The sequence below is a fragment of the Cryptomeria japonica genome, unplaced genomic scaffold (genome assembly GCF_030272615.1).
Source record: "Cryptomeria japonica unplaced genomic scaffold, Sugi_1.0 HiC_scaffold_22, whole genome shotgun sequence".
Classification (NCBI taxonomy): domain Eukaryota; kingdom Viridiplantae; phylum Streptophyta; class Pinopsida; order Cupressales; family Cupressaceae; genus Cryptomeria; species Cryptomeria japonica.
This window is the reverse complement of record NW_026728844.1, coordinates 1,804,246-1,818,656: the sequence shown is the minus strand read 5'-3', so window position 1 is coordinate 1,818,656 and position 14,411 is coordinate 1,804,246.

The following is a 14,411-nucleotide window of genomic DNA, read 5'->3' as shown; positions in this document are numbered from 1 at the left end:
GCACGGGTTTCTCAGGAGAAGGAACTGGGCTGAGTAAATGAACCGGGGGATCGAACAAGGGAAAGGCAAAGCCGAGACTTGTTTGGGATGGGATAGCCCTCTATAGTAATTGTGGTGCGGGATAAATAGATTCTTTAGCTAAGGCTTTCTTCTCAGGAAGGCTACTACTAGATCTATCATCCATATTGGAATGGATAAATCGAACAATTCTGCCTAGGGAATAGGGACGTAGACCGGTGGTCCGGCCGATGAATGCATGAACTCGGTTCTGCTTCGTGGAGATTGGTCATCGTGTTTCTGGAATGTGGGTCACTTCCAAAACCTCTCACTTTGTTCAACTATTGCCTCCCACATGAACACCCCTTTGACCTTCCCCCCTTCCTTCCAAATTCGATTCTATTGATTGGGCCGCAGGAGAAGGGCTACATACAAGTCCAATTTGATTGCTGGACAAACGAGCAATAGGTGATATTTCTATACTGATAGAGGAAAACCGCTCCTAGCTTCATTGGCTGTTGTGACCGGCGACAGAACGCAGTGGACAGGCACAAAAAACAAGGGGTTGGAGCCCCCCCCAGAGAGTACGGGGCTTCGTTTCTGGACTACGCCCCTCCTATCAGTCAGGGGCTGAGGTTTTATCATAGTAGAGATAAGGAGATGTAGAACCGAATCGATGCTGGGCCATCGGGAAAGCGCCCACCCGGCTCAGTCAGACGTGTCAATCTCTTCTTCACGGGCAAACGCCTTTAGATAGTAGGGGGCCGCTCGGAGTGAAGGAAAGTTAGCTCAGTGGTAGTCGTTTCCATGGAGCAGAACCTCGACCATGTGTTTCCATTTACTCATTCCCGATGAACTCGGAGTGGGTTCTCAGCATCTGATTAGCTGGTGGATGGATTTATTTTATAACACACAATGTATTCATTCCCTGCATATGAAAAGCAGGCCCTATCTATTCTCGGGCCTTTTCTACTGATTCATACATAAACGCTACCCCTACTATTCTATGGGCAGTCCAATAGCTAGTTAAGGTAAGATTCTAGTTTTATCTCCCGCAATGAATAGGAAGTGCATGCACTAATGACGAGTTAGCTAATGATGTGTTAGTTCTCCTACTAATTGACTATGACTGAACGGGCGAATTCATAATGTATTAGACCAACCCCTTAGTCCACCACTCAGTCGAGGCCCCTCTATAGAAATTGGGGAGCTCCAGTTTGCGCTCAGCTTTCTATGACCGCAGCTACGTATATGACCGGGAAGTAACGACAACAGCCCTTCATCACATAAATAGTTGGGCCTAACGTCTTTTTCTCTGACAGAATGAAACGATGGCCTAGTTCCAGTGAGCTCAAGAACCGACTACGATTCTTTCAACTACAATTCCCACCCACCCCAAGATCAACATTACTAGACGTCACATGCCGAGGGTTTCAATGGTGTTCAAACCCATCAACCATATTCACCATATGTTGGTAGGGAACTAGTTTTGTTCTTTCCCCACCAACATCTTGGATACTACGGACCCACCGATGTACTATGCTGCATCGAATGCCCTACCAACATATGGGGACACATTGCATTGGTAGAGACGAAGATGGGAGCATAGATAGCAGTAGTTTCACATATACATACCCCCTACGAAGAAATGAAGCGGGCTACGGAACCGAAGGTATAGGGTTTATTACTGATCGTACTAAGGATGACCATACTACGGAATTCTAGAACGCTAAGGGCATTGCTAAGGCATAGGGCACTTACTAAGGACCACAGGCGACGAAGGAAACATCACTAGCAGTTTCACTACCAATTGATGTTGACCCAGAACCGGCAGTTCTGGCGCAGGCCCCTATCCAAATGCAGATCCGTAAGTTTATCCTGGAGAAAAGCATCCGCAGCGAAGGCTAAAGGCAGTATACCTTTTTGACTCAGCATCTTCGTAATCGGCCGGGTCTTAATCAGTAGCAGCGTAGACAGAGACTTCGAGCGGTTCCAGTTTCAGTTGAATCAGCGCTAGCGAAGGCATAGGTAGATCCAACGGCAATGGAGTTCATAAGCATCATAAGCAGCAGAGTTGAACCATTTACTTACATATCTAGATGCAGCTCTGCAGAGATGGAGAACCCATTGTTCACCCATAGGTGGGTAGTTCTTTCTCCCCCATGTGGTGGTCGTTCTCCTAGGTGGGTTTCCATCCATTCTAATAGGTGGTGACTAATGCCTATTCCACCATGGTGGCTAATGCCTATGATCGAGAGTCTGATTATCGTGATAGATGCAGAAGAGCCAGATGTTCCAGATGGAGATATAGTGCCTAGCGTAGAACCTGCTGCCCCATGATCACCAATAGCAGTGCCATAGCTACTAGTTCGTTCTCGCAACAGGAAGAAGAGCCTTTTGCAGTTGATCCTGTTGAGCAAGTTGATTAAGTAGTTGATCCAGTTCCAGTACGTAGAGTTGATTCTGACTACGATTATGCTGTGAACGAAGCAGCAGGAGCAGCGGTTAAAGACACGGGAGCAGCTCCAGGTCCAGTAGTAGATCCAGCAGTTGACCCAGTAGATTGGATTATGCAGTTGGTTATGATTCTGTTTACCAAGAAGCAGCAGCCGCAGCAGTAGATTTAGCCATTGATGCAGCAGCAGTTGTTTCTGCAGTAGATCCAGCCCTACCTTTTATAGTGGATGGAGCAGAAGTAGACTTACCTGCGAGTCTCGGGTTTGGAACTTCCTTCCTTTCATCAGCACCGGGCTCAGCCATTTCATTCCTACCAGGCTTAGTGGGCTTAGTAGTTCCTCCCGTTCACCGCCCGGCTTTGGCCCTTTACCATCCGGCTTTGGTACATACGACCTTCGTGATCAAGATCTAGATTCTGACTTTCGAGAATGAGATTAAGAGTTCTCCAATGAGCGAGATGCCCTTCCTCCCTATCTCCGGATGACCCAGATGCTTCAGTCGCCTATAGATAAAGTAGGGGGCAGTCGTTTCATCAGTTGAAGAACCTGTAGAAGCCGTTTAAGCACCCCCACTGACATAAGCCGAGCTGACATCCCTTCCATTTCTAGAGCCAGAAGCCCCTACTATTTGAAGGGCTAACCCCCTACGGGCTAACCCCCTACTATTCTAAAGGGCTAGCAAGCTAATTAATTACTCCCATTCTATAGGCCTAGCGAGCTGCAGTCAAGCCCTCAAATTCTATGGACTCGAATGAACTGATTCGAGTTACTCTAGCAGGCGTACATTAATGGCGAGGTAGATGCTCGATTCTAGAACCGCCATAGAGCCCTTCAAATAGTAGGGGGGAGCGGTAGATTAATGCGGAATTCCCATAGAATTGGAGGGGCTTGCGTTCTGTAGCAGGCGTACATTAATTGAGAATACGCTTCTAATGAATAAGCTAGCCCTTCGGGGGCAATTCTAGTTGGAAACAAGATATTCTCCCATAGAATTGTAGGGCGACTCGAAGAATTCTAGCATTTCTCTATTGGGGATAGGAGTGTGGGAGATCTCTAACTCCTGCTATGGTAATGAGGCAGTTCGATAGCATGCACTTGGGGAGATGCCTGTACCGCGATCATTACCCAGTAAATCATTAGATAATTCCTATAGTAAGGTGGGCTTCACATACTGGAACGAGACTCGCTGGACTATATCCAGGTTAGGTGTAAACATACTATGGAGGTGGGAACATACCGGAACGAGATCTGCCAGACTAGAGCCGAGTTAGATGGGAGCACACCATGTAGGTGGGGACACTCCGGAGCAATACGTACTGCCTACACCCGGGCTAGGCATGAACACATGATGAAAGCAAGGATACACATTGGTCGGGACCGATGGACTCAATCCGGGTAGTTGAATACTGCTTTTATAGAGGGGAGATCAAGGAGATAAGACCTCTCGGACTTGGATCGGTTTCCTCTTATTCATAGGCAGGTGGGGACAATACTGTAGGTGAAAGTTTATGCTCGGGTTTTCCCAGTTACCCGCCAACGGTAGATAAGATTTATGTGATAGTGGACAAGACGGGTATCAAGCATTTCTCTAGGGGAGACGGGTGAGTAAGACCCTTATTACTTTTCTGGGTGACGAGGCGATGAGAGAGCACTTATTGGGGGAGACGCCTTTAGAGCAAGGTGACGCTATTAGCTTCCCAATTATCTCTTTTAGCTTGGTCGGCTTTACACACATTGGTCGGGCCAGTTGGACCACACTCGGGGAGTCGGTCACACACTATGTAGGCGAGAACACATCGGAACGAGACCTTTGGATCACATCTGGGTTGTTAGGTGAGATCACACCATGTAGGCGGGAACACACTGGGACCAGACTTGCCGGATAACACGCGAGTAGTTTAGTACTTATCTCATTAGGCAAGACGAACCTATTGGTTTGCTCGTTCCTGCCTCTGACTAAGTGGGCTTCACACGCCGGAACAAGACGTACTGTTTACACCCCGGTAATTTATTAGTAACGTGATAAGGTATGCGGGCTATGGGTATGTATCTAGGTATACTAATGCTAGGTATGGGTATGGATCTGCATCTGTGTATGGGTATGGACCAACTGCTTCGACTGCATAACCAACAGTGCCGGGCTACTGGGTCTCGATCTAGAGATGGTTCAATGGGTGCTAATGATGGTATGTAGTGAAGCCGCTACTGCTTATGGGTATGGATCTGGAGATGCTGCTACTGACTCAACTACTCGCTTTGGATCTTTACCTGATGCTGCGGTGCGGGAAAGCGTTCAAACCCTATGGTCGGTTGAGCGGGTCGGTTCTTTCCCCCCTCGCCCCGGGGGGAAAGTTGAGTCACTTAACGTATCTCTCCTGACGCCGTATCTTCTGCTTTCTATATGTAATTACGCCACATCACATCAAAACAGCCTTGAGCTTCCCTCACCCTACAAAATAAACATTGCAATGGGAACACTAACAGGTGCCTCTACTCCACTTACAGTAAAAGTAAGGGATATAGGAACATCGCAAATAGGAGCTATACCTACTAGGTCTTTAGATTTCCATAAGGCCCTCCTATCCTACTCTACCCGACTATAGTTATAACCGGCTTTTACACATAACAGGAATCCACTCTACCTACCTTTTCTCTATATTCCCTCCTATCCCTCTCACCGCCCCTTCCTGAGAGTACGGGGCTTCGGCAACTAGAGTTGTCCGTTCTTCGAATAGCTTGTTGAGCGATTCGGAAGCTCCTATTGGCTGAGCCGGCTTTCGAACCTTGAAATAAGTTTATGAAGGCCTTTTCAAAAGACTTCGGAAATCTGAGTCGAAAGACTGAATAACACGACGAGGCGAAGGCCTTTTGCACCAATAACTTAGAGCAAATTGATGTGCGCTAAGGTAGTGCTGCAAAAAGAAAAAGAACGTAGCGGGTAGAGCTATGGCAAGAACTCGGAATCTCCGGCCTTGTCCATTGGGCTCATGGAGTTACCATATTAAGAATTCGAAAAAATGCGGCACGGCAATAAAGAACGAAAAGTCTAAATTATAACCAAGTTGCCTTACTGCCCAGGACTTGGTAATGTTGACCAGGATGACCATTCTTCTGATTAGGGAACAGGTGTATGCATCATTTTATCTAGTTCCGTATCCAGTTTCCTCTTGCGGATCTTGTCATACGTGCTGCTTTTTCCTATCGTTTGTTCCATTTTCTGCTTAAGAACCTTCATATTAGCTATGGCATCTGATGCTTGTTCTTCAGTCCTCTCGATAGCAGCATCCTTTTGCTCCCGAACGAGCTTCCTGAACCCCTGTTCTTGCTGGAGAAAGTCCTCATCCCATGGAGTAGGATATCCAGATTCGACTAACTGCTGGACCAAGTCTCTCATTTCTTTTGTTTTTTGAATAAGCTCATCCTTCAGTCGTTTGCATTTCTCCAATGCTTGTCCTTTCTCCCTGACTTCATCGATCTGTGCCATTGCTTGATATCGATCTGCAATGCCGAAAGTGGCAAGGCGGTCATCATCTGCTGCAAGGATTTTCTATTCCAGGGCATCCACCTGGCTTATCTCCCAATTGGCTCTCAGCCCCTCGATCAACCTTTTCAATCATTCCTTCTGATTCAGCAATTTGAACTATAGTTGGTTGAAAAGGCTTCAATCTCTCAAAGGTTGATGCTACAAGTTCCCATAATGTTTCAATTAAAGCTTTTCGCATCAATTCCAGCCGATACTTCTGAGTGTCTGCTTCCTTCTGTAGCTGGTCTATCCTTTGATAATTTTGTTGCTCCTTTGCTCCAGCTCCTCTCTCAATTTCTTATTTAGCTCCAGATTTTGCTTGCTCAGCCGTTCCCTTGCTTGAATCAGGTCTTCCTTCTCTTTGCATAAGACGTCCCGCTCTGACTCTAAGGCTATCTTATCTGCTGTTGCAGTGTCTAGCTCGCTTTGGAATAGCTGTGCCCGACTTACCAGAGTGGAAATCCTTTCATTGTTATTATTCAATTATTCCCGCTGTGCTCAGGGCCTGCTTGAGCTCTTCGATCTCCTTCTCTTTCGCCTGCAGGAGTTGTTCTATCTTCTTATTTTCCAGCCCACATATCTTCTTATATCTCCCTGCATTCCCAGGCTACCATATCGTTGGTTTGCTCTGCCAGCGTTTGCTCTCCAATCTCATTTTGCCTGTCTCCAGAGATATCATCGTAGGAGCATAGTCACTGATTTGAAGCTTATGGCTTATTAGGATCTGGAATGCAAGAGGCTAGATGCAGCTGCTGCTTCTTTATATTCCACCGAGTGACGAACTCATTTCTTCCCACGTGGGAGAATGCAGGCTTGGCCCATTATTCCAATTTCGCGTCCGTTTCCTGCTGTATCCCCTTCAGCCTCTTGTCGATCTCAGCGGTGATGGCTTTGGTAGGATCCTTGAAAGCAAGCCCATAGGACTTAATAAAGGATATTGGCTGAGTACTTTGGCTAGCATCCATTTGAGTGTTTCGCTGCGCAGCTGCAGCACTTGCAGTCACATGGACTGATTGCATGGGTGAATTACTAAAAAGGTGGAGAAGGGAAAATGTGGGGGAAGGTCTTGAAAAGGAATCGGGATGAGTGGAAGCGGGGGGTGAAGTGGGAATAGCATGAAATGGTGGTTAGTGATGTGATGGAGTCTGTAACGGATTTTGAGGAATGGATTCAAAAACGAGGGAGAGGGGTCGGGTTTTGCATCAGCGTCTGAAAACACTGGCTGTACCACCGGAGGGCTAGCACTAGATCGTGCTGCTGATGGTGAGACCTGCGGATCATCAGGCTTAGTGGTTTGCACTTGCACCCTTTGCGTCCCTGGCCGCTTCGGAGTTGTGCCCTGGTCGGCACTCTGACCTTGTTTTATTCTGCGAGTTCCTGGTTCTCTTTTTATTGGCGAGGCCCTAGTGGTGGCTGGAGGTGCTTCTTCTGGGGTCCGAATCGGCTCATCCTCCATCTCCGGTTCGGGTGTGTCCAGCAATCCGGAATAGTCGGATTTCTCCGAGGCGCTTGTGCTGGTGACCCTTTCGCAGGAGCCTTTTTCCCCTTCTTTGACTCTGTCTTCTCTGCAGGAAATGAATCCACACCTGTAATTGGATCTGTTGCCTTCACTTGGTCGACTGGATCAATTGCGAATGGAACTGGACGAGGTAGTAGCTCAGACGCTGCTGCCTTATCTGCTCCATGCTCTGCTGCTGGTGATACTGATGCCTCTGTCGCAGGATTTTGAACTTGATCTGCTCCTCTATCTGCTACTGGCGGTTCTATGGCCTTTGCATAGGGGTCAACCGCTGCTACCTTTGCCCCTGCTATCTTTGCTGCTGTTGGATCTACCCAGTAGGAAGGAATTAGACTAAGGCACACCTAAGCCTAAACCAGACAGACATACAGATACCGGGGGTAGAGATAGGAGTGACACATATCACCGAGTCATACTGGAGGACATAGGAGACTGCGCCGCCCACCACCTTATGGCATGATTATGTCTCTGGTCCCCGGTGGTACCGTTTGTTCACTGGGTTTTATCGCCAGTCTATGATTGCTGGCCTGGCATGAGTTGGATTGCCCTGTGTTGGGATGGGAAGTATCTGCCCGTGCTAGGTTTTGATTTATCTTTCTTGGTTAGAGTGATGGGTCTACAGGTATCGTTTTCAAAGTGGGCACAAGTGACTATATGGATGAAGGTTGCAATCGATTCTAGTAGCTAGTAAACCCCTCTTGTCTCTTGCCGACCGCGCTTCTCGCACCATTAGCTCCTTTGGAGCAATCATGAAGTAGTTATGGCCCCTTTTCTATCTGGGAGAGTCAGCAAGTACCGTGCGGAGATCACAAGGTGGGTTGGGGCAGCTGAGCCCACTGGTAACACCCATACTGACTAGGACCTGTGCTTTCCCCCGGGAAAAAAAAGCACTAGGCTAACCAATTACGAGCACTACCTTAAGAGCACAAAGGCATACAACGTAGGGGGTGTGGGGCCCTCCCTTTAGAATAGTAGGGCATCTCTCCATTTCTCAAAAGTCTGGGTCATATGACTGGCAAACCGACAATTATATAGCCTCTGCGTAGCACTATTGGATTCCTCACCCACGTATTCCATTCCAGCATTACATCCTTTGTTTGATTCCTGCCTGTCCAGTACCCGTACCAGCGCTTTCCCTGATCTTCCCATTCTTCGGAGAATAAGGGGCAGAGCCGGTCGTCGGTATCTGTAGTTGTCCATGCACGAGTATGTACCTGCCTGTCTATCCATCTACTCAGCCTTCGCCCGCCTACGATCGATGTACCAGTTCTGTCTTTATCCACCAAGTGATTGTCCTAGCGGTGGTCCATACCTGTGTACGTATCTGTTTGGTGCAAGTAAATGGTTGATGCCTTCCTATTTGTGCACGTATCCCATCCTAGCATTACTTCCTTGTGTACTAAGATTGGTTGCTCGGTTGAGAATGTAACTACCCCACCTTTCTTTTCGTCCAAGTCACTGGTGTGTACGTAGGTAGCAGTATCGGTTACAGCATCTGACTTATCCCTGCATCCATTACTCCTTGCATCATAGCCGACTCATGCTTTAATGCCCAGTGCCGGTATTTGTGTATCTAGGCATTACAGCAAGTTAACCCGTATTCGGTTGTATCCAGCTTATGAGTAGGTTATTCGCACTTATGTCAAGCTATGTACACATTATTACCGATCCCATCATTACAGAGTCATACAATGGGGATACGATCCAGCCACAGATAAAATGACCAAGAACTTACTAATACCTGCCTAACTGTCTTTTATGGGAGTCCTACCCATACATACCTAGCAAGAATATTGATGCGCGCCCGCCCTCCTAGGCCATTGCGATTTAGGACATTAGGGGAAGTGCTCGGTGCAGTAACTAAACCATTCATTTCTTTGCCTACGGCGAAAAAATGCGTTTCCGCGCAAAGGCAAACTCTCAATGAATCTACTTTTGTTTACGATGGATACCATTTGAAAGAATTGATGACCAGACAGCCCACAGGTTCCCCTACAGCTACCTTGTTACGACGACTTCCGCTTCTCGGCGAATCAGGGAAAGCGGGGTGGAAATAAAGCGGTCACACTCCTCGTTGTTATGAGTGTTGGCTCAACCATATCTCTTTCCGGGCTGGCTGGATACGAATCTGCCTGGGCAAAGGCGTAATGACCTGCTCCTTACGAATCAGCCTCTCTATCTTGTTTTAGCCGGTATAGTAAGGCACTGGAAATCTATCTCTCTGTTAGACAGAGGTTTAGTACATATAGATAGTTTGGAAGTCGGTTCAGATCGAGCCACCAATCTATTCATGCTTTGGCCTCGACACGAGCTACTCAAAAAGAAAAACCTTATTTCCACCCACATGTTTTCCAGATCCAGAAGTAGTTGATCTATCTGGAATGAAAGCACTAAAAAGCATGTATCTCCGAGCATGCATCTTAGGTAGGGTGGAAGGAGCATGGATATGGAGCGAAAGACGGGGCGAAAAACTATTCATTAGAGATAGAACACTGGTCCGAATGTTCTGGACCGGAGGAATGTTTCTTTTTTGAACCGCTTCAACCAACTATTCTCTCAGTAGCAGACAGGGTTGAGTTTGGATGTGTGTGTGTAAGTTCCATATAGGTGTGTGCGCTCCCACCTTTCCGCAGTTTATTTCACAGGCCTTACCGTTTGTTCTGCAATGAGGCCATCCACTTTCTTTTATGCACTTGAACAAATGATCCGAATAGTAGGGCAAAGGCAAGAGCATCTGAGTAAGGAGCAAACAAAGGTGGGAAAGGCATTACTAAAGGGGGCATGTTACGTATAGAATCTTCACCCCCCTACAATTCTATGGCCCTACAATAATCTGAACCCCAACTAAGATATATAGGGCATATTATTGGTAGCGATGATTCAATGATGTTTTTAGAGGGCTCGATTCTATACGTAACATGCCCGGTTGCCGGCTTAGGCTGCTGATATAGTTGGCAACTATGGTAGTTGTTCTAGTTTTCTATTTCCATATTTGAACAGAATTTAGATAGCCTTTTTCCAGACCAGTTTTCTGGTAATATAGTTGCCGCCGTTCATCCATTCTTTGAAGAAGAACTCTAGTAGACCGCTATGGCGATTATTCGAGAGTCTATACGTCACATGATATCGTAGGCCCTTCCAACCAAAGGAGGGAAGACTTAATGATATAGGGCTGAAACATAGAAGGTATTTGCCATTGTAGTTGTTGCCGGATTCGGGAAATGTCGTCTCCAATGCAGGGGCGACCCCACCTAACTACATTACCACCGTTCACCAACCACCTATAGAGGGGTAGGGTTACCCCTACACCTACCCCTACTATTAATCCCACTAGCCGGAGTAAGCCCCCCACCTAACTACCCTACAACTATAATAGTTGTGCGCGCCGGCCCCGATGAACCCTCCCCGTTCAAAAGTGAGATCCGGTCCAGTCAAGCTTCTCTCTCTTAGTTCTAAAATCAATTGACTTCTTGGGGGTTCTAACCAACTATAATCGGAGGGAGGGGGCCCCTTTTAGAGTCTTGGGTGGGACCCCCATTAGTAGGACTGGTAGTTTGGGTGGGGCCGGCATTTTGAACAAAGGGAGTGGGTGGGGTGGGGGCAGTAGAAATAGAGAGTAGGCTATCGGGGTTGGGTTGGGGCATGTTACGTCTCAGAGTACTAGCATTGATCCCCCCCCTAGCTATTGTTACCGGGTGGGAGGCTCGTTTCACTCCCACCCAACCCGATTGCTTTCCCACTCCGGCCCCCGCCAGATCAAGATACTATGAGTCCTCCGTCCCAGAGTTCTTTTCCTGCCCACCCCACCTGGTTCACCGATACTACCAAAAACTCTCATCTTGTGGTTAATCCCGGACCAGTGCCCTACTATTCTAATGGTGCCCGAGCGAAGATTCCAGTTGTGCTTCCTTCCGGCATCCATCTCCATCTATCGAAAAACCGGTCGAGTCAAGGTCCTCGTGCTCTGCCATATGAACTCGGAGCCATACATATCATAGTGAGGAGGATTCCTTGCCATTTATTGCTCGAGAAACTGACCGTGCCGATTGGACGACAGAAGCGCATTCATGAGTTACTTGTTCAACTGTTCCTCGGAGACACGACCCGGTCCGATCGGACCCACTTTTTGTTGGCTTACCCGGGCTATGCTCCTCGTTCGTGCCCCTCCTCAGGTAAGTCGCATTCCTCTCCCCACCGGTCCAAAGGCCCCGCATTTGCGGGCACCTACGAACAGTGTCGTGATCACATTCATCAGTTTCTTCGGTAGTTAGTTCGGTCGCCCCTCCAACGATAAGAGGTAGAAAGATTGTAACTTCTCTTGCTTTCTATTTAGAATACCCCGTGATGGATGCGCTGTGTTCGAGAATGAATCCGTTTGGCTTTACCCTGATCTTGGCGTAACGAAGTGATCCCGGTTGGTTGGAATCCCCTCACTGATGGTTCACGGGTGCGTTCCCCTACTCTATTCGCCCCCGATGGATGGTTGTGATGTCGACCCAACAAGCTGCTTGATCCGTTCAGAAATCAATCGGGGCCATAGAATTTTTAGGTAGGCCAATTCCCCTTCCATAGATAGTAGTTCAGGAGGGAGGTTTCTCAACTAATCAAGGTGCTTCATTCTGGCCAACTCGACTGAAGCGGGTACCTCACTCAACGGGCCCCAGGCAATAGAGGATAGATGGAAGGGGTCCGTTCAACTATGAGCAGGAATGGATAGAGATGCGAGAAAGGAGATAGGATAGTGGGGAGATCTCGCTGAAGGCCCGGATGGTCCGGTTGCCCTCTATAGTTGCTAGGCTAGTTGCCCATAGAATAGTAGGGCTTCCGGAGCTAGATGCCGTTGAACTGGACAGCCCTTATTCTATAAAAAGGGAAACTAGTTGGACAGTCAAGAAAGAATGGATTACTCACCGATGGGTCCTGCCTGAACTGAACACGGAATAGTTCACCGCCTGAACTGCCTGCCTATAGAAGTAGGGCTGATGGGTGAAAGGAGATGGTTATTCGATGAGAACCTGGAGGCTATAGATTGTGCCATCCTAACTAGTTATCCAGTCCAGGGTCTAGCGAAGTTCAACCTGTCCTAAGCTATAGTTTGTGGGCGAGACTGACTCAACTTAACCTCTGAGAAAGGCCTGTGCTTTCCCAACTCCCCTTCGCATGTCCCCCCGAACCTCTGCAACTTCCAACCAACCGGGTGAAACTCCTTAACTTCCGATGAATCGATTACTGTTACCTTTGTTCCAACCGGCGATCGGGACTACTGATTATTCAAAGGATGGGGAGCAGGGAGGGGACAGAGCAGGGTTGTATTCTCCTTGGGATCGTGGTGGAACAACATCCTTCACCGAGGGTGTAGGGTAGGATGAAGCTGCGGCCTCCCAACTAGTCGGGCGAGTTCCTGATAAACTAATTTGGTTGGATCGACCTAAGGCGTATCAACAATAATCTACCTCCAAGCAGCAGGGGGGGCCTCCCACAAATAGAATCTACCGACTACCAGCCGCCCTACGGGGGGGCCCGACCCACCTTATCCTAGCGTATTCGCCGCCTCTCCTACTCTAGCAGGCGTACATTAATCCCGAATTAATTGACTTCTTAATTACGGTGGGGTTGGGCCGGATAGAACCCACACCCCCTGGCAGGAGAACGATAGTTGAACTCTATTGCCTCGTTGGAATACCAAGCCCATTATACAATATTTGATTTATGCATTCCTTCGACCCCCGGGTGAGATGGGCCTGAACTGAACACGGAAGCAGCCTGAACTGAACACGGAAGCAGCCTGAACTGACCCCTCTCTTTTTATCCATCCCTCACCGGCCACCCTGATCACCCCCTGTAGGACAGGCGGTAGGCTACAGTCTATCCATCCAACTGTATCCGGGGGCCCATTACCCGCCTACAGGACAGCCTTCAGATGGAGAATACTTTCTCGAACTCCCTCCCTCCTTATTAGAGTTGTCTACTCCAACAAAGCGACTGCCATTGAACCGGGGCGGCCCGTTTTCCTTCATCCTTGTGTTGAGCCTTCCTTGCTATCACGTAGAGAAACCCTAATGAAACTAAGTGGCCTTGCCGGATGCTCGGAATTTAGGACCAGAGAAAGGATAACTTCATTAAAGCATGCTCGCTGATTGAACCAGAAACAAAGGATCGATCCTCCAAAAACACGACCAGAACAAAAGCAGCGCAGCGAGAAGAGTCACGGGGCGGCAGGCGAACCGAGAAGGGAAGGAAGGGTTCAGCGAGCCATAGAATTGTAGGGGCCCTCGGCATTAAGTAGTTGAGTGCCTTAACCAGCCAATCTAGTAAAAGAAAGAAGGAAGTGCTCCATCACACCCTTACTTAATCAGCCTGTTAGAATAGGTAGCTTAGCTGTCTGGTTTGCCCATAGAATTTGAGGGCCTTTGTTTTCTACTGTGCCCCGTGGGCATGCTTTCATTTTCTCTGTTTCTCAACGTGCTCAACCCCACCGACCCCCCTACTATTCTAAGGGGCCTTAGGATGGCATTGGAGCTCGAGAGTCTATACGTCACATGAATGCCCAAGCCTACCTACCTTTAACGCCGCCTATAGTTTCAACCCGGGGGATCATGTGACGTATAGACTCATCTCCTGCATCAAGCACACCCACCCCAGTCAAGGGTCACTTTTCCAGTCATGTCCTAATTAATCAGCTTGCTAGAATAACAGAAAAAGGATAAATTCCGATATGGGGAAAATGAATGGGTCACAATAATATACCTCCCAGGGGGGCAGTCATATGAGCCAGACAAAACCTCAATTCCGAGATGGTTCCTTAGGGGAATTCAGTTGGGTCGGCCAAAGAAACTATAGGCAGTCATGTCTCGACTTTTGATCAATGAATTGATCGCTGGTAGGGAATTATCAAGGCATCCGCCACCACCCTGCA